The sequence below is a fragment of the Epinephelus moara genome, chromosome 1 (genome assembly GCF_006386435.1).
Source record: "Epinephelus moara isolate mb chromosome 1, YSFRI_EMoa_1.0, whole genome shotgun sequence".
Lineage (NCBI taxonomy): Eukaryota > Metazoa > Chordata > Actinopteri > Perciformes > Serranidae > Epinephelus > Epinephelus moara.
The window spans coordinates 31,665,796-31,685,729 of NC_065506.1; the positions used below are offsets into that span (position 1 = coordinate 31,665,796).

Genomic DNA, 19,934 nt, shown 5'->3' on the forward strand with positions numbered 1-19,934 from the left:
TGCTGTGGTTCTTCAGATTTTATTAGGAAGGCTTGGGCCAGTAATTTGAATTCAGAGATATCAGTCGACTTCTGGGAAGTGCCAATGTCCGGGTTCATTGCTGTTCTATTAACTCATGGTGTGGGTTATTCCAGTACAAGGTGATGCATAGACTGCATAACTCGAAATCAAAATTGAACTGCATCTTCCCATCAGTGTCTCCTAATTGCGAAGTGTAGCTCTGCCCTAGGATCATTCGCACATCCGACACTATACAACTTTTGGATGGAATCTTTGAGTGGCTCTCAAAAACCTATTCCAGAGACATTGAGCCCAACCACAACCTGGCCATCTTTGGTTGTTCTGCAGACACTTTTGAGCTGCCGTACGACATACAGATTGTTCAGCACGTAGGAATGGTGGTTGCTAAGATACTTATCCTCCTCACCTGAAAGTCTAACACTCCACCCTTTTGTGCACATCGGCTCAAGGAAATGGTGTCTCTTATAAAAATGGAAGGACTGCGCCTGCTCAAATTTAATACACAGAATAGATCTGAGAGAACTCGGGGACCTTTCTTGACACAGTGTCTTATTGCCTCGCAACCACAGGATCTCCCATCTGCCTTGCTACATGTGTGCATCTTGTCAGTTATTCATGCTACTTTACCTTGCTTTTGAGATGTTGTTACTACGGTGACATTTTTTAAAGACTATTTGTGTAAAGTTGTAAACTGGCTGGCAGTCTTTTTGTTCCTCCTTTTGTTCTGTGTCTCATTTTCTTTGTATTACTATTATGTGTGTCCTTGTCATTATTCAGGGTTTCCGCGGATCATTAAAAAGCATTAAAAGTCATTAAATAGTTTTTGTGAAAATTAAGGCCTTAAATGGCATTAAAAAGCATTAAATTCAATGTCCAGAGGCATTAAAAAATTAAATACACTTGATGGTAAAAAAAAACATTGTTATTCACGATTTATTTTGATTATATCAACATTTAATAATTTTGATCGGAAGTATAATGTGATGATTTACAGGCGGAACCCTTTAATTGGCTATTGTTTACGGCCGGTGCACGAAGTCACAATACTGGATGCTTGTAATGCAATGTTCTGTGAGAGCGGAGGGAATATTAGCAAATGTCGGAAAAATGGGAAAATGCAAGTTTCAGCAGAAGTGGTTGGATGAGGAACTATTCAGAACCTGGTTAAAGCCTGTCGACGGTAAACCCGGAGAGGCATTTTGCAGCGTGTGCAAAAAGATCTTCAAACTTTGCACAATGGGCGTCAATGCGGTGAAATCACACATGCTGTCAGATAGTCACAAGTCGGCAATTAAAGGCAGGCAGCAGTTAACTGTGCCGAATTTCTTTGCTGTGACCAGCAACGCAATTTCTGCTGTCGCCACCACAACTGCAGCTGCTGCTGCTACCACCACCACACCTGCCGCTACACTGACCGCCTCCAGCCTTTTCAGGTTAGAGTTAGTCTTTCACATCATTCTTCAGGCTGGTTTTGTCATTTTTGAAATGTGTAAATAAATTCTGAGACTGTGGGGCGTCGGTGGCTTAGTGGATAGAGCGGGCGCCCCATGTACAAGGCTGTTGCCACAGCGGCCCGGGTTCGAGTCCAGCCTGTGGCCCCCTGCTGCATGTCACTCCCTCTCTCCCATTCTTTCAGAATCAAGAGAGCAAAAGTGTACATTTGTACAGGCAGAGAAAACCTCAGTGCCAGTCCTCCACTTAATTGCATTTGTGACATTTCTAAACTGTAAATCTGTTGCATCTCACCAGGGCATCGGCCTCAATTGTTGAGCTTTAACATCACATGGCTGCCTTGCAAACTGTAGGCCCCGCCGCCAATTTTAATGAACCTCTAATAGAAAGAAAAGATAAGAAATGTGCCATCCTTTGTGCCTGCCCGTTAGACATGACTGCAGCATCTGACTGCATATGAAAGCTCAAACACGCAGAGCACATGCTTCTTTAACATCAAGGGATGTGAAGCCAAAGGGAACTGAGGCCAAATACAAGGCAACTGTGGAATAAAGCGCACCATATGATGTTAGTTCTTCTTTAATCTATGCATGATCATACCTCCAGGTCCATCCACTTCCTCCTAATGACCTATATATGCCTCACTTTCTTATTTAGCAGATCAGAATGGCTAGTTAAACATGTGTGTCACACATAATAATTTTAAAGCAACATTCATATCTGGTTGGAGAACTTTATTCTCCGTGAAAGGAGCCGTGTCTTTGTGGCTGATTGCACGTGTCAAGCGGGCATTGTCTTGCTGTTTTCTCTTCTCCAGCCATTCATCAGCATTGAGCAGGCCTATGAGAGCATTCTCTGATACTGTAGTCAGCAATTTCACCTAATTACAATGCTACGCTTCAATCATGTTTTGCAGTCCATGAAGATTGTGATCCAGAGGAGCCAAACACATCTGCGCATCAAAGACACTGAACAAAACCGCTAATGTGTGATTGCATTTGTAAAGCCGCACAATATTTCTTATGCCTCACTTCCTTTTGATTAGGAAGCATTTGAGCTAATGCCAGAACATTTCAGGGTAAAATCCCCAAAGAAGATTAGCATTTGTCCTTAATTATCTTGCCTTCTGTAATTACATACATTTAAATATCTGATCAGCTCGTTCGGAGAGGGAAAGATGTGCCATGGTGCCTGCTGACATCTGCGCTCGAGGCAGCTGCAAGGACATAGTGGTACATTACATTAGCAAGCTGGACTGGGTTAAAGACATGAGTGAACGCCTTTTTTCCCACAGTGATTGCACAGCTATTTGCTCATAAGACATAGATAAACCTGTGAGTAAATAATGTATTATGTATGTGTGTATGCTCGTCTGTCTTTGCATGTGCTGATCCATGAATTTGTGATCAGGTTGGGAGCGTAATGAATCATGAATGTGGGCGGATGTGCCAGACCTAATGTTTAAGATACAGCTGTGTTGTTTTACATCTAAATGGAGGCAGGCCTTTTCTCTTTATGGTGAACCTGATGTGACACGTGTATCCTCTATAATAAATTAGCACCTCCGTAAGGGTTGTCACCCCAGGCTCATATATGGTATGTGATTCTCTGCTGCTCACTCACTCAAAACAAACTTTACACTCTCCCTTTCATCCTTTGCCTGTTTGTCAAAAAGCTGATAGACTGAACATGTTACAAAACGGGTAGCACAAAAGTTGTTTTTAGCAAGTGGGTTAAAGTTTCAGCATTAGTAGAAGAATTGGTCGCAGTACTTATTTGGCAAAGCGTTTCAACAGATGCAGTGGATGTGCACTGGGACTGTTCCCAACATCCCACTTGTCCCTCTTCACCTGCAGCCATCGGTAATGTTAGCGACAAAAACAGTGTTCTGTGTTTTCCCCCCCGCCTCATTTCTCCACTTGCTAAAAGCTCCAATTTATCAAAATCCATTACTGAGGCTTTTGTCTATGTAAGCATATAGTACGACAGCAACAGCAAGGCTTTATTAGTTAACACATTTAACACAGTTAACATGGTTTGGAGTCGACTGATTGCATTTTTGTTTTCTCAGCAAGTGAGATTCCAAATTGAATGTTCTAATATAACCATAATTTATTCATATTATAGTTGTCATATTGGGAAGAAGGAAATTTGTGTAAAATCCTTGACATATCTATTTTTTATTCCTCTGTGCCGTCGTCAGCTGTAGCCGGAGGCATTATGTTTCCGAGTTGTCCATCTGCCCGTCCCTTCAATTCTCTTGAATGCAATATATCAAGAGCACCTTGAAGAAATATCTTTTAATTTTGCATAATACTTCACTTGGACTCAAGGATGAACAGATTAGATTTTGGTGATTAAGGTCAAGGTCACTGTGACCTTATAAAACAGGTTTTTGGCCAGAACTTAAGAATTCATACGCTTATTGTGAAAAAATTACACAGAAATGTCTAATAGAATAAAACAATGACATGTTGACATTTCATATAATAATAATAATAATAATTATAATAATAATAATAATAATGCATTGGATTTATATAGGGCTTTACTGGAATTTACTGGCTTTACAAAGAACAACAGCAACAAAACAATTAAAAAACAAAAAAAATAAGCAAAGAGAAAATGGTATTTGACCATTTGGATTAGAGAACAAATGGTCAAAGGTCAGCTTCACACATCATAATGTTCTGCAGAATCACTTTTCTGGCCATTATTCAGCATCATAACTCAGGAACTAGTGACAGGAACTGGGGTTACCACCTTAAAACTGTGATGATTGTGTAGATCTTCTGTGTTGCCAGGTTGGAGAGGTGTGTGAAGCATCAACGTTTTACAATAGGTAGCTTCTTTGCAGGAACATCCATATTTAATGCATTGTCTACTGTCATAGCTACAGACATAGATGTAAGCTAGCTATTGTAATTACTTAATCAAAGTAATTTTTTTTTTTTTTTTTCATTTGATTGCTTTTTGATTTCTTTTCCAAAAGAATGTTTTAAACTTGGCAATAAAGCTGAAAAAATGTCCAGAAATAGGCATTCCTCCATAGCAAAAAAATGCAAAGCAACAGAATAAATGATTTTTTTTTTACTGTGACAATAATATATCCAGATGAACTTTACTGATCCCACACCAGGGAAGTTCACATGTTACAGCAGCTCAAATCGCACAAATAGAAAAGCAAGTTGAATGGCAATAGAATACTTGAATACATTGGATGTAATAGTAGTAGTAGTATTAAAATTAAAAACAATGTAAGAACAATTCAAACAGTGTTGCCTTGCAAAGGCAGATAACATAGAGAGGCATACCGCAAAGAATAAGTAATTGTCAACATTTTGATTAGTTACTAAATTTAGTTACATATTTTTTTCTCAGTAACTGTAATTGACTGAATTTTGTCATTTAATAAATTGTTACTAATTACATGTGAGTAGTTACTTCTCGACACAGGGAAACTCGCGGAGGCATTTGAACTCAAGGCGGTAACTCTTTGACAGAGTTGTGAATTGGGCCTTGTTGGTTGTAAATGGGTGTATTTCATATTTAACTTAAACAGCTTTATTATTTGAAAGACCTTGATTCCTTTTGGTTAATCGTGAGTGCACTCACTCACAATTTTTTATTCAATCTTTGTAAATGTATTTCTTAAGCAACACCATTTGAGCTTCCAACCCAAACAAACATCCCTGGCTTTCTATTGTATTCACCCCTACATCTCCATTTTTGTTGGCACTGTTGGTATTGAGTCTTACAAGTCTAACTCAGCCTGACAGAGCCTGAGCGCAACTGTGATCTCGCAAGCGTACAGTGTATTGACAGCTTGGTTTCAAATTCCATCTCGGGTGCAAAGCAACCAACTAGAACGGGACAGATATGGTCTAGTGAGCCAAAATCCTATCTAGATTTGGGGACGATTATTCCCCAAGTTCACCAAGGTAGGCCTTTTATGTTTGTATTGTTCTTTTGAAACGGAAAAAAAATGTGCAGGAAAGTTTTATGTGTAAAAATATAGAATAGTTTTGTCCTGTATTATTTTGGCATTACTGCTATTTATATTCCGGAGTTTATTTTGGAATCTGTATTGTGGAAAGCAGCCAGAGGAAAAGGACAAGTGAGAGAAGGAGAGAAGGAATAACGTGACAAAAGTCGCACCATTATAAGCATGCAGCTCACACTCCTGCCTGCTGCTCACAAAGTCCTATTTTATGTTGGTTTATGTAACAGCAGCAGCACCTTTTCCAAAGTGGTGAAAGTAGCTGGATATGTGTTTATACAAAAACAACACTGGAAGATCAACAAATGGGTGCACAGTCTGTAAGAGCTAAAGGCAACAGACTTTCCTCTCAGCTACACTTAAGGACAGTTCTGCCTTTTGTTGATTATTTTATTTATTTATTTATATATTTCTTCGGCCAGCCTTTATTGGCTAACAGTGGTGCTCCACCTACTTTGCCAATTAACTTAATGTATTGCATCAACAGAAACCTTCAATTAAAACAGACCCACTTCAGAGTTGCAGGACTTCCTAAATGTTTCTGAAGATATTCATCATCATGAGAGCTGCAACTATCAACTATTTTGAGAATTGATCTGTTAATTATTACTGCGATTAATCTGATAAACATTAAAAAGCTGAATATTATTTTTTATCATACACTGAAAATAATAAAATGCAGCTTTTCTTTCAAAAAACAAAACATATTCCTTGTCTTTTTGTATAATACTCTTTCAGACAACTTGCAGATAACAAAAAAGCAAATATACTCTACATCAAGACAAAGTACAGACAAGGTCGCTTCAATAAAAAAATAAATGAATGGACATTTGGGATGCAGTCATGCACTGAGGAAATGTAGAAATGTATCCAATATATATTTGATCAGACATTGCTCAAGTTTCTGTTGTGGAGAAATAAAGCATTCACTTTAGACTTCTCCGACTAATGGATTAAAGTAGTCCAAATCCCATAACCTTATGTCCTACTCCAGTGTCTCTCCAGCCCAATTTAGGCTAATCAGCATAATAGCGTCTGGCAGATTTGTGTCTGTTTTGACGGACAAACGCACAATTAAGTTAAAAACAAACGAGATGTACAGAAAGACCTTCTGTCTGTTTCCTCTCTGTTTTGTGATGAATCATTGTATCCAGGCTTTAGCTTTATCAAGCGTTAGCTATAAAACAGTCTTATTAGAGGCCTGCTTGCTACATTGATCCATCACAAATGGAGAGGAAACAGACTGGAGGTATTTCTGTCCCTTACTTTTGTTTTTAAATTAACCATCAAAGTTGACTGTGTGTATGACCATCACAGTGGAACCCAATCTGTTGGAGACCAGAGTTTTAAATAACTCTAAATAGTTGAAATGAGGTTAGAGAGACGACACAACATGAATTAATCAGACTATTTAATGCCGTTAATCAGAGACAGTCTGGAGTGAATCCTTTACGTCTTCACAACAGATGATGTATGATTAATACAGCCTGGTCTCAGTACAAAGGCATCGAATACCAGTGCTTGGGCAGTGACTTCCGCATCAGACACTGACAACACAGTGCGCCTGTTCGTTTCAGGGGGAAATGCAGCCAGGCAAGAAGGGGGCGAAAAGTCTGAGTGGGATGGGTGGGACCAATAATCACCAACTTTCACCTGGGAGGCTGGTGTTCGCTTCCCATATGACTGTAAAGCAAAACCCTGTTATTTATTTCCTAACATAATCACAATCATTTGAAGGAAAAAAATAACATTAATTCATGGTTTTGTACCGATGTAGTATATTTATTTTGAAAGAGCCTGTATGTAAACTGTACATTTCCTGTGAAAACGAATGTGTATTTTGAAAAGACAAAATGCAAGTAACAGGCTGAAGGTGACACGGCTTCCCAGAATGTCAACGACAGACTCTCTAGGGCTACCATGCACATTAGAAGTAGACATGGAAAGTCTACAACCAAGTGGCGATACGTGACAAGGTTGGAGTGACAATGTGTTGATTAATAATCCTAAAAAGTCCCATAATGTGTGATAATTTGACCATTTAGTGACGCTTACAAATATTTGATTTTAGTCTGCACTGCTTAATTTCAATTAATTGATTACGCAGCTCTTTGTGACGTCTTTCCAGCCAGTCATGCTTGGTGTAGGATGAACATGACTTGCGAGCACAGCCGTATTTCTGGAGCTTGACCTTTTTTGTAGGTATTCTGTGATCAGGTCCAGTAGTTTTGAACGCACCAGTAAGCCCAGTTATTTTAAAAATTACTTTAGCTATTACCTTAAGTGTTTTGATGCAGAATATGAACAGGGTTCAGTTGTTTTGTCTTGTAATTTAATGTTGTAAATGTAGGCTATTACAAAAATTGTCAGATTTCTGGACTTATGGACCCATACCCCCATGCATCATAGCTTCATCAGCTTGCTTAACCTCTCTAACTCCGCCAGGACGTCGACGTCCTCGCTCCCCTCCTCCTCTGTTAAGTGGTATCTCCCAGGTGCACTACGTCATCAAACCATGTGATGTTTGGTATTGCCGGATTCAGGAAGCTCTCGACTTTAAAAAAATGACATCGTTTTTCTTTTATTTATTAAGTATTTTGCACCAGAACAGCCTAAACACACAAAGTCCAAAATCGCGATGAGTGGTGACACGTCATGTCATGCCGTTTTTCGACAGGAAAAGTTACAGGATTACTCGCGATCTTATGTGGAGCTGTTAGCGGGGACTTAGCTGGTTTATAAAAGGTAAGAGTCTCACTCCTACCACTATTTTTGGCTGAGATACACCATCTAGAAAGTGGGATCATAACTTTCACGTTTCATATGGCTTTATTTGGTGATATTTTATGGTGTTTCTGTGTCATAAACAACATCAGCTATCATAATCACACCTGATTTCAATCATTACAGCGTTAGAAGCTGGCTGAGCGTTGTTTGATCACTGACAGTACTGTTTTGAAGCCGAGTGACCGACTTGTCTCTTGGAGCTCCACCTGGATCTTTTCATGGAAAAAACACTGTAGAATGGTCATACTTTGTGCAGTCTTCTTCAAATTTGAAACAAGTGTTCATTGATAGTGTGCCTACAGCCCCACAGTGTCATTTACCTGCTCAGGTGAAGCCACAGACAGTTATTCATCCTGAAAAACATTTTTTATTTTATTTTAGGCAAAATCTTCAATTTTTTACTGACTTCAGAGGCCCATTACTCTGTCTCTGTATCACCTAGAGTGTTTCTGACACTTTCACAAGAAATTCAGGGAGTTTTCTTTCTGGCAAGACCTCAGCATATTCTCTGAAAAAAACCCCCACACACACACAAAAAAAAAAAAAACACTGAGAAGTCTGGAAATTAGGGTATGGAAAAGTATGGAATTTTGAAATTCCAAATGTGTAGGAACCCTGTATTCTCCCATTTACCAGTAGGGCTGGGCGATATGACCAAATCTCACATCACGATATAGGTCATTTCATATCCCAATAACGACACATCACGATATAGCACATTTTAATCGAATGAATAAAAAGTTGCAGTTTTTAGATTTGTACATTGATGACCATTTTGCATCATTTATTCAACTAAGTACTAAATTCAATCTTCCATACTCTTCAAGTCACACCATGTTAAGGAAGAGTGCCCACACGTTAAGTCCACTCCAACCACCTATCCTTTTCTTAAAAATCTGTTGCTCCCACCAGATTCAAAGCAGCTAGTATCAAATTTTGTGAACTGTTTTACTGCTGTGGTTCTTCAGATTTTATTAGGAAGGCTTGGGCCAGTAATTTGAATTCAGAGATATCAGTCGACTTCTGGGAAGTGCCAATGTCCGGGTTCATTGCTGTTCTATTAACTCATGGTGTGGGTTATTCCAGTACAAGGTGATGCATAGACTGCATAACTCGAAATCAAAATTGAACTGCATCTTCCCATCAGTGTCTCCTAATTGCGAAGTGTAGCTCTGCCCTAGGATCATTCGCACATCCGACACTATACAACTTTTGGATGGAATCTTTGAGTGGCTCTCAAAAACCTATTCCAGAGACATTGAGCCCAACCACAACCTGGCCATCTTTGGTTGTTCTGCAGACACTTTTGAGCTGCCGTACGACATACAGATTGTTCAGCACGTAGGAATGGTGGTTGCTAAGATACTTATCCTCCTCACCTGAAAGTCTAACACTCCACCCTTTTGTGCACATCGGCTCAAGGAAATGGTGTCTCTTATAAAAATGGAAGGACTGCGCCTGCTCAAATTTAATACACAGAATAGATCTGAGAGAGCTCTGTATCACCTAGAGTGTTTCTGACACTTTCACAAGAAATTCAGGGAGTTTTCTTTCCGGCAAGACCTCATGTATGCATGAGTCAGAGCGGTTCAGAAGCTACAGTCATTTTAATTTGGGTATGTCATTTTAGGCGTTTTTGCTACAAAATGGTGGTGGAGTACAAGATTAAACAACAACAGCAACAATGTGGGTAGACTTGTGCGTGTGACATTTGTAAAACTACAAATTTATGCCTACTTGTACTCGTGGTTATGACTTGCGTGTGTTCCTCAAAATACGATAACTTTAATCTTTCGATATCATAATTTAACATTTATCATCTGGCAATGTGACAGAAGGAGACAGTGTTGCTCTCTGTAATTTATTACGAGCTAGACAAGGCGCAACATGTTGCAACAGTACGGGCAATGCATCATAACATAGAGCCAGCTAATCAATGATAAAATTTGTTGCCAAATATTTTTATAATAAAACTTAACCAATAAGTTGTTGCAGCTCTGATCATTATGACAATAAACCATATTGTACTCTTGGGCCAAAGAGCCAAACTCTTGGACATGGTTTTGAAAACTGTAATCTTAGATCCTGGGAAACACGGTCTACAAGGCTGCAGCGAGGTGTTGTCTTTGACATTTGCCAACCAGCTGATGCATGCCAGTTGAAACTGACCCTAAGTCAGCCTTAATTATCCTCCACTCCACTAATGTAAACATCGCCCTCCAAAAACAAGATGTGATGGACCATGTTGCGTCACACTGATCCTTTAATGATACAGTGTTTGAGCGAACAAGAGCTCAAATGTAAGCAAAACTGATACAACACAAACAATGATGAGAGCGTCGCTTGAGAAGACAAACAGAGATTTATGTAAAGAAAACATGAAATAAAATGATGAAAAAACAAGTTGATGAAATAATACCACCACGCTCCTCTTACTGAAAGTGCCGTACCCTGCACGATATTGTTTTCTCTGCAGGCATGTGCTAAACTGATCACAGCTTGGAATAAAGATTATCACACAACGTTGCATCTCCACAGAGTGGAAATAATGTGTGACAGTTGAGGAATGTGGTTGCATTGCTAAAAGATTACAGCGTCGTCGGTTAGCAGAGAAACAAAAGGAGCCTTAAAGAATCACCAAATCAGAATCGACTCCTGCATTTCAGCTTACTTTGTTTTAGAGAGTTTGGTCTCAGTGGCCAGCAGGCTTGTGCATTACTCTGGAGACAATGGGCTTGTGTTGAACTGTTAATGGTGCACCTCATTACTGTAGCTTGGTGCCTCTCTAAGGACTGATTAAGGATTAAGCACATTTGAGAGTACCAACACGTACCTACATACTGCATCCTCCTTGTTTCATTATCCATTCACAGCTCCTTCATCTATAGCTTACTGTATATGCATGCAGAATACCAGAGGGGCTGCACTGTGTAGTGGGATCCATCAAAAAAGTCCCACAGTCTTAAGTCTATTCTGCACCAATCCACCACTGGTACAGCGACAGCCATTTCATCTTTCTCTTTCTCAAATGTTAATAGGTAGAACTGGGAAAAAAAAACCCAGAATCTTTCATGCAACTGCTGGCCAGACTTGTCTTTCTCTTTTTTTTTAAAAAAAACCTCTGATAATGATGTCTGATGCTCTGAGACGTAGAGCAACAGAGGAGAGATAATACAGTGAGTATGCAGAAAATGTGGCACCTCTAAAATTGCTATATTTGTACGTATCAGTAACGAGTGGAAGACTGGGTAATTATTTTTCCAAAGAATTTGCACAACTGCTGCCTTCTCGAGCAGCAAACTTTGCCGGCTCCGCAGATGTTGCTGCCCAGGAAGACAAACTGTTGGAAAAACACACATTGTGACCGGTCTACTTTTATTGTTTACACAGCAGCCACAATCTCAATCTTTTGTTTGTTTCTTTGTTTGGTTTTTGTTTATGGGTCTCATCTTCCCACTGACAAGTATGTCGGAGCCCTCAAGTCCATCTCTGGAGCTCCTGCTGCCGAGTTACAAGCTTACAGATAAAACCTCTGAAGTGCTTTTTGTCAAAAATGACATAAATAGAAAAAGAATAGAAAGACTAGAAATAAATAATAGAAAATATTGTGAAGTATTTTTAAAGAAGAACGATATATATTGGTTTTTATATAGTGTCAACAGGGCTCTCTGGTACTGTCTGTTAAAGAGTTTCTTTTTCCTCTTGAGAGGTTTTCTACATCCAGGGGTCTCATTTATAAAACAATGCGTAGGATGGACAAAAGCCAAAAATGGCGTGCGGCCAAAATTATTCGACAGATTCTACAATCAGGCTTCCACTTCACCATCTGCATCGTCAATTTCCTGTCTCCAAAATGTTCGTAAGCAAGGGTCAAAGCTTCTCCCATCAAATCTGTATTTATAGGTCACAACTATTGCGTGGGAAGTGGCGTACGCCTCTTTCAGGCCTCGATTTGTGCGTACACAATGTTAAAAATGAGACCCCAGGTGCTGTTCCATGTTGTCGTCAATGAATGCCTCAAGATCCATTAAACCCTCCTCTGTAAAGTTGCTTTGTTTTGGGTTGGTTGTAGTGAATCTGAAATGTAGTTTTATTCCTTATTCATTAGTTTTAGTTGTTGCTGTGTGTCTCGGCAAGAGGTCCTGACCCTGGCAACATGCTCCTCTGACTGTGATTCATTTTGGAAGCTTACACGCTTTAATTTTCTGATAACTCCGGCAGTTATTACTTGTCAGTTGATGGTGCAATTTCTGTTGCATTTTGTTGTATACCAGATCAGCCTTGTCTCCTAGGAACCAAATATATGCACAACTAATTTACAAAAGAAAATACATTTAAGAGGAAACTAAATGGCAAGAGAATTATGTTTTCTAGCAATATAATGAGAAAATGTTGCTGATTAATGTAGCTGGCAAGTTGCAGAAATGTTGATGCTGAACATATCAGCCAAATGTTCACTGACAAAGTAGTTCATTTGTTTTCCACCAAACTAGGTAACCTTGTAATACACTACATTGGTGCAGCTGTGGCTCAGAAGGTAGAGTGGGTCGTCGACTAATCTGAAGTTCAGCACTTCAATCCCAGGCTCCTCCAGTACACTTGCCAAAGCATTGTTTGCATTACTTGAGCAAGATACTGAACCACAACTTGCTCCCGATGGCTGTCCCATTAGTGTGTGAGTGTGTTAAAACTGAGTAGCAGGTGGCACCCTGCACAGTAGCCTCAGCCACCAGTGCATGGCTGTGTGTGTGTGTGAATGGGTGAACATGACTCGTAGTGTAAAGAGCTCTTTGAGTAGTCAGAAGACTAGAAAGGCGCTCAACAAGTGCAGGTCCATTCACCATTCCATTACTATCCACTTGTACTTCCTGCCATATTATTTTTATATTATCTTTTTATTCTCATTTAGTTAAAATCCCAGTCTTTCCCTAACCTAACCAAAGTGATTTTGTTACCTAAACGACAGACAGGAGTCTGGATATGGTCGACCAGGTCATTATCGAAGCTTTAAAAGTCCATTTACTGGTTAATTCAGATATTTTCTTTTTGTAATAAAAGCACTAAAAGCTTGAAAGCCAATAAAGCAGCAACAAAACCAAATGGGGAGTGAGGATGTATGCGGCTTTGTTGTATTAACAATCTGATATTATGTAAAAACCTTTTCTTCATATTAATGATTGACTTCGTAAGTTTGTGCTATGAGAAAGACTCATTTTTTAAAAAAGCATTGACTCATGAATGCAAATGTATGTTCTGTGTTATACTATAAGAGTGGAGATGATAATAATTTATTTTAATGGGATGCGTGGCATGAATTAAAACTTAAAGTTTGAACTATTTTTGATGAATGTCTGGATTTGGCCCTTGTGCTGCTATTTGTCTACCACTGCATTAGCATGGACCGAAAGTGAAAGTTTGTGTCACTCAGCATGTAACAAAAGCTCCTATGAGCCAGTATCCTGTAGAAGCAGCTTTGGCAGTTTACTTTGTGTATGGTACCTCTGGATTTAGGCATTTTATCACATGCATCCCTGCAGATTTAGTCAAAATTGGTCAAATTGGTTGGGTTATTTGTGAGGTTGCTCAGTACAAGTCATTGCACACATCAAATTCTCTGCTTGATTTAAGTCTTTACGTGGGTTGGGTCACCAATGGACTTTTACACTCTTGTCCTAAAACTATCAAGGGGCTAGATGTATACACAGTGTGTTCGCACACAAAACATGCACACACCTTTTAACCTCACAAGACTTGGTGTTTATACTGGAAGAACGTGCTGAGAATGTGCGCACCTCATGCAGACTTCAGACCAGGCGTACACAGGATTTAAGATGAGATAGCTGGGGGTGAGATGACGAGGTGGAGACTGAATATGAGTAGAGATGAGTAACATTGTTCTTAGGTTGTTTGCCAATTTCACTGTTATTATTTTCACATGCTACATTCTTGCCAAAAATGCCAATCAAAGGTGCAATTATTTTTTTTATTTTTATGAGTGATGACTTTTATCATTCTTTGACCCTGTTAGTGGGCGCTTAATTCTTTCCTCACTTTCTTTTTTATTTTTTTTTTATTTTTTTTTTTAAAGATATTTTTTGGGGCATTTTAGCCTTTAATTGACAGGACAGATGAGTGTGAAAGGGGGAGAGAGAGGGGGAGTGACATGCAGCAAAGGGCCACGGGCTGGACTCGAACCCGGGCCGCTGCGGCAACAGCCTTGTACATGGGGCGCCTGCTCTACCCACTAAGCCACCAGCGCCCCTGTTAAGCACTTTCTAAACTCAGTCCTAACATGATGTGTATGAATGAATCATGGATCATTCTTCTGATGTTTAATAGTAACGATGATTGCAATTGATTTAGAAACATGATTAGTGTTGTTAGTGTCAAAAATATAAATGTATTGAAACATGTCGATTCTGAATATTTGAAACAGTTTCGGTGCTTATTTTCTGCAGCACTATGCCAGTACCAGCGGTGCTGTCTTGCTCTCTTTTATTGTTAATGTTAGCTACATATATTCTGCTGTTCTTTGCTTCAAACCAAGGAAGAAAACGAAATAACCGTAATATCAATTTTTCCCCGTAGTACTGAAAAAAGTATAGAATATTGCTATTTTTTAAGGTATTGTATCGAAGTTAAAGATCTCAGTATCGTAAAATTACTACATGTCATGAGTTAATGGTATGGAACTCCAAATAACCACAGCCTTGCGAAATGACAGCTGCTCTGGCACCATTGGAGGACCTTGCCGATGTGTCAGTGTCTGTGCAATTGTTCTTCTTTGCTGTATTTCTAATTGAGAGTTCTAATAAGCAGTGTAGCAGGAACAACTATCACCATGCACATGCATGTTTGAGAGCATTTCTACATCCATTTATTGCTACATGTAGGAGTGGATTTTTGGCTACAACCAGCTCCACAATGATTGAGACTTAGGGTGCTTTCAGACCTAGAGTTGTCTTGCTTTGGTCTAAATCAGGGACTAATTTTGTTACAAAGCTGTATAATTGCCTAGAGTTGGTTCGTGTTCTCACGGCAGCATTTACAAGCGGACCAGATCAAATGTCTGTGTTAGAAAGCTGCTCTTGATTGGTTAGAATTTCCATGCGGGAAAAATCCAGGAAGTAAACGAGCATTGAAGAAGAGTACACTTGCAAGATAAATGTGACACTTTCTAATGTCACAATAGAGGGACAACTGCGCAGGTTGATTTTAGCGCTGGTCATCGTGGACTATATTGCTGTCATTGTTCATTTTAGTCAAACCATACAGTTTGAAAACGAGGCGTGGCTCCAACTAGAAAACAATGTTTTGATGCATTGGATGTGCTGAATGTGCACATTAAGGCAGTACAGGAGGAGGCGCACATTAATAATCCTCCAGGACTGTAACATGCTCATGTTTAACCCAAACAATGCGTAATGTGACTGCAGTTGGTTCGGATCGAGGATGGAACACGTTCTCACCACAAATGAACCGCACCAGAGTTGGTTTGTAACTGGACAGAGACCACCTCTTCAAGAAGGTCACGTTCCGCTTGTGTTGGTGCACACCCAAGTGCGATTGCCGTGTTCAGACCTGCCCAAATGAACTGCACAAGTTTGGCAAACGAACTTGAGTTCAATTGAAACGTACCAAACAGGGCAGGTGTGAAAGCATCCTTAGAAAACAGATGTTTGTTTGGCTTCATTAACGTATGCATATTTCTGTCTCTGTTTAGTTTCACAACTGTGTGTGCTACGCAGAGTTTGATGCATCTGGCCCCTTTGGACGTGACTGTCTCTTCCAAAGGTTTTTTCAGCACTGCCACAAAGTTTGCTTCAGGAATCTGGCGTTATCTGGCTCAAATCATCATTTTCTCTAATCTCACATGTCTCTGCCTGATACTAAAAAGCACACCTGCCTGGTGATGCTGTCATCACATGCTCCAAGATAGAGATTGTGTTAAATGCATGATGGGTTAAGCCTGTCTGTCTGCCTGATAGCGCCGGGCATTGTGGCTGCAGAGCTGAATTTTTTATTTCATCAGACTTCAGAATCTTTTTTTTTCCCTCATCCATTTATGTAATCCATGCCCTTTTTCACACTTACACTCTTTATACACAGAGAGGAATCCACGGATATGAGAGTAACCCTTCATTTTTAATGAGAGGGTTTTTAGATGTGCAAGGTAATTTACTGAATGTTGTCTTTCCAAAAGCAAGGTTGAATACCAAAAGTATTGTTTCACATTTTCTCACTTTCTTAATAATGTCTGCTGCTCTCTGGTGAACTCTCCAGATCTGACAATTTATTTAATAGCCTCCCTCAGATCCAACACTTATGTTTCTGAATCATACAGACAGTACCTTGCTGAAGTTTACACCATGGTTTACTGTATACACTTTATGTGGACTCATATTGTAAACGTTTGATTCTTCCATCAGTCCGACTGCTTTAATTGTCCTTGTGTGCAACTACTCGACTTATGGAGACATCTCAGAGATATTCAAAGGACTGAAACTATTAACTCACCTTGAATAATCCTTTATCCAATCAGTCATGCACCAGAAACATTTCACACTGTTTCTTTGACGCATTTTGAATTGAAGCATCGACACCACATTATATACGAAGAGTGAAGAGTTTACAGTTTTGTACTACCTAACTTTATAAAGGTAACAAACTAAGTATTTTCTGTTTCTTTTTAAAGGAGCTATTTATCTGAATAAAGGGTATTTCATCACTTAGCAGTACCTGCTCATGCAGATGATATTGGTTTTTATATGGTAAGGTTTTGAAATCTCCACCTCTGATCATTCTGCTGCTACACCAGTACATTGGACAGCATTTTGGTTACAGCATGCAAAGGACTGAACAAATTCTATTTAAAAAACAATTAGCAGCAGTTGCCTTTTGATAAACTGAGTCCTCCAGGTTGCATTACCGTCATGCAGATCAAGATAATGGATCCAACAACACAATATTTTGTTTACAGCCGGAATGCTCAAAGCAGAGGATCCACTGTCTGCTAGCTAGCTGTCACTGCACCCTGGACAACATTAGGAAGTACAGATTCAACAAGAATTGGTTATTTAAGCAGTGCCTACAAGTCTCCATGTATTTTTTTTCCAAAAAGTTTTTCAAACTCTGCACAATGGGAATCAAGACAGTGTAAGCCCACATGCAGAGTGAGAAACACAAAATCGCATAAACAGCAGCAACAACAGAAAACGCTAACCAACAGCAGTTATGTCCCAGTTCAGCTCTTCCCTCATCTCCACTGTGTCTCTTCCCTTGTCTCTGATACCAGCACCAGGGTCAGCAGCAACAGATTTCTCAACATTTGGCTGTACGCCTACACGGAAAGCAGAGGTAGCGAGGTGTATGAACACGGTGACAAAACAACAACCATATGAGTCAAATGAGGGAGCAGGAGACCTGGTCGGCACATTGTGCCAGGACTAATTGATAGCTCATGTTTCTTTTATTCAAATTAGGTTATTTTGAAATTGGCCTTAAATTTTTATTGCAGGTGGCTTTATGAAAGTCTTTAAAAGGACTAAATTTAACTTGCCTAATGCTGATGGATCCCTGGTGGTGATAATCCATAGAGCTAGCACTGTGGACTTTTCCAGTGGGGAGTACTTTGATATGAAAGTAAGTAACATATCCTGAGTAATAATGTTTTCAGAATGAGATGCTGTTACTTTTGAGGTTGTTTAATTGTTTTGAGGTGACTGCCAAAGTCTCAATGGTGGAAATGTCACAAGCTCAGCAAGTAGCATTATCAACAAATAACACACATAAATATTTTCTTAAATTCTAAAGGCCCAGACACACCAAACTGACTTCAGAGGACTAGCATTGTCTGCATCGCCTGACATCGCTGTGTCTTGGCCAAAAAAGGTGCACATTAACACACCGCAGAGACTACAGCTGATGGTCAATGAGTACTTACATTATGTTCCTGTGTGAGAGGAAATAACTTTCCATACCAGCAGATGGCAGCAGTCTTAAATCCTTATTCAAAAAGGAAAACTGAGAACCATCTTGACGGTAATTAGCCAGTTAGCCAGTTAGCACATTAACAAAAAATCCAATTTTGAAAGAACAAAGCATATTTACCGTGCGTCAGTGAACAATAGCACAAACTATCACTTAATGTTTCTGCTAAAAAGCGCAATGGCTAAAGAAAAATAATCTTACCTTATGTAACAAGTTTGTTTTGGTCTCACTCCCTCTTGACTTTAGCTCTTTGTTTGCTCACTTCCGTTTCTCTTCTCGTTCTATTCTCAAGTTGAACTGCCTATCAGAGTGATTATTTACACCAACAGGCTCCGCTGTGCTGTAATCAGCCAAATAAAAAAAATTTTTTTTTAAAAAAGCCAACAGGAGCGATGAGGGGCGACGGATTGGGACACATTGCACCAATGAGGGTGGCAGACGCTCACCAATGGGCCAACTTTGACCGACGGCCGAACGTTGGCTTGGTGCGTCAAGGCCTTAAGGGAACTAAAATTTTATATTGAGATTGTTTAGATACAAGGGAGCATAGAAGTACATCTTCTGACATTTGAATATTCCTGCTTAAAGCTGCACTAATCAATATTTTTTTATCAACATAATCAAATAAGTGTGGTAAGTGTGGTGTGAAAGGGGTCCCTCATAGAGAAGTATCATCCTACTCCGTGGTTCCCCTCAGCTCTTCAGCACTTTGCTTTATAGTGTCTCTGAGTTCATTGATTTGTTTTGCTGGTCAACAATCTTGCTGTGGGTCACAACCCATCCGATTTTAACCACAGTAAAAAAAAAAAGCTCCATAAACCCACTGAACACTTCCTGCTGAGCACAAAACATCCAGACCAGGTGGTGAACACATTGAAGCATTCAGCAGCTAAAGAGCCACATATTTCCTTCAGCAGTTGGTGGAGACCAAAACAGAGCTAAAAGGAGAGTGAAAATTGTAGGAGTGTACCAAATGTCTTTTTTTTTTTTTATTATTATTATTATTATTATTATTATTATTATTATAATTATCATTTTTACATTTGAAGCCTCTCCTGAGGTTTTTGAATGTCTGACGAGATATTTTTTGACACCATCACAGTAAAAAAAAAAGAATAAACAAAATTCTTGAATTTCAATAAAGTGATTCATGGGATAATAATTAGTCCCTTTTTTAAGTAAAGCAACTTTCTTTTATGAATAAATGTAATTTATGGTGGTGTTAGATTGTGAGTGCTCCCTTTGTGTGCAGCTAGTTGGCAAACAGTTTTTTGACCACAATGAAAATGTTGTTTTTGAGAGGCCAAATGTCAGCAGATATTGGTCGAAGTTTGGCTATTTTGGAAGTGATTACATCTACCTCTCTTCAAAACACTTTTGGACCTTACAATGCTCTGGAGTTACTGGAAATGTTTGAAGTACATGACTTGGAAGCAATCCAACACAGCAGCAATACAGGTGGCCAGAAGCATGCCTCTAAATGGATGCATATGTTGCTTGGTGTCTGGTAGATGTATAAATAAGCTAACACGTTTGTTTATAAGGTGATGCAGGTCAATGTGTTTACAGTTGTGCTGGCCCCAAGTGACCAAAAAAAATTAATAAATGCTGTTTTAAGATCAGCTCTAACTGATATCTTTTACTTGGATTAGCCTTCACACTTTCTAGAAACTGATATGTGGTT

The 19,934-nt window shown here is 39.4% G+C and overlaps 1 protein-coding gene across 2 annotated transcripts in view; it reads left to right on the forward strand.

Moving 5' to 3' along the window:
• Window positions 1-19,934, forward strand: part of gpc6a (glypican 6a) — a 221,398-nt gene that overhangs the window by 30,849 nt on the left and 170,615 nt on the right. The gene's annotated exons all lie outside the window — the stretch shown is intronic.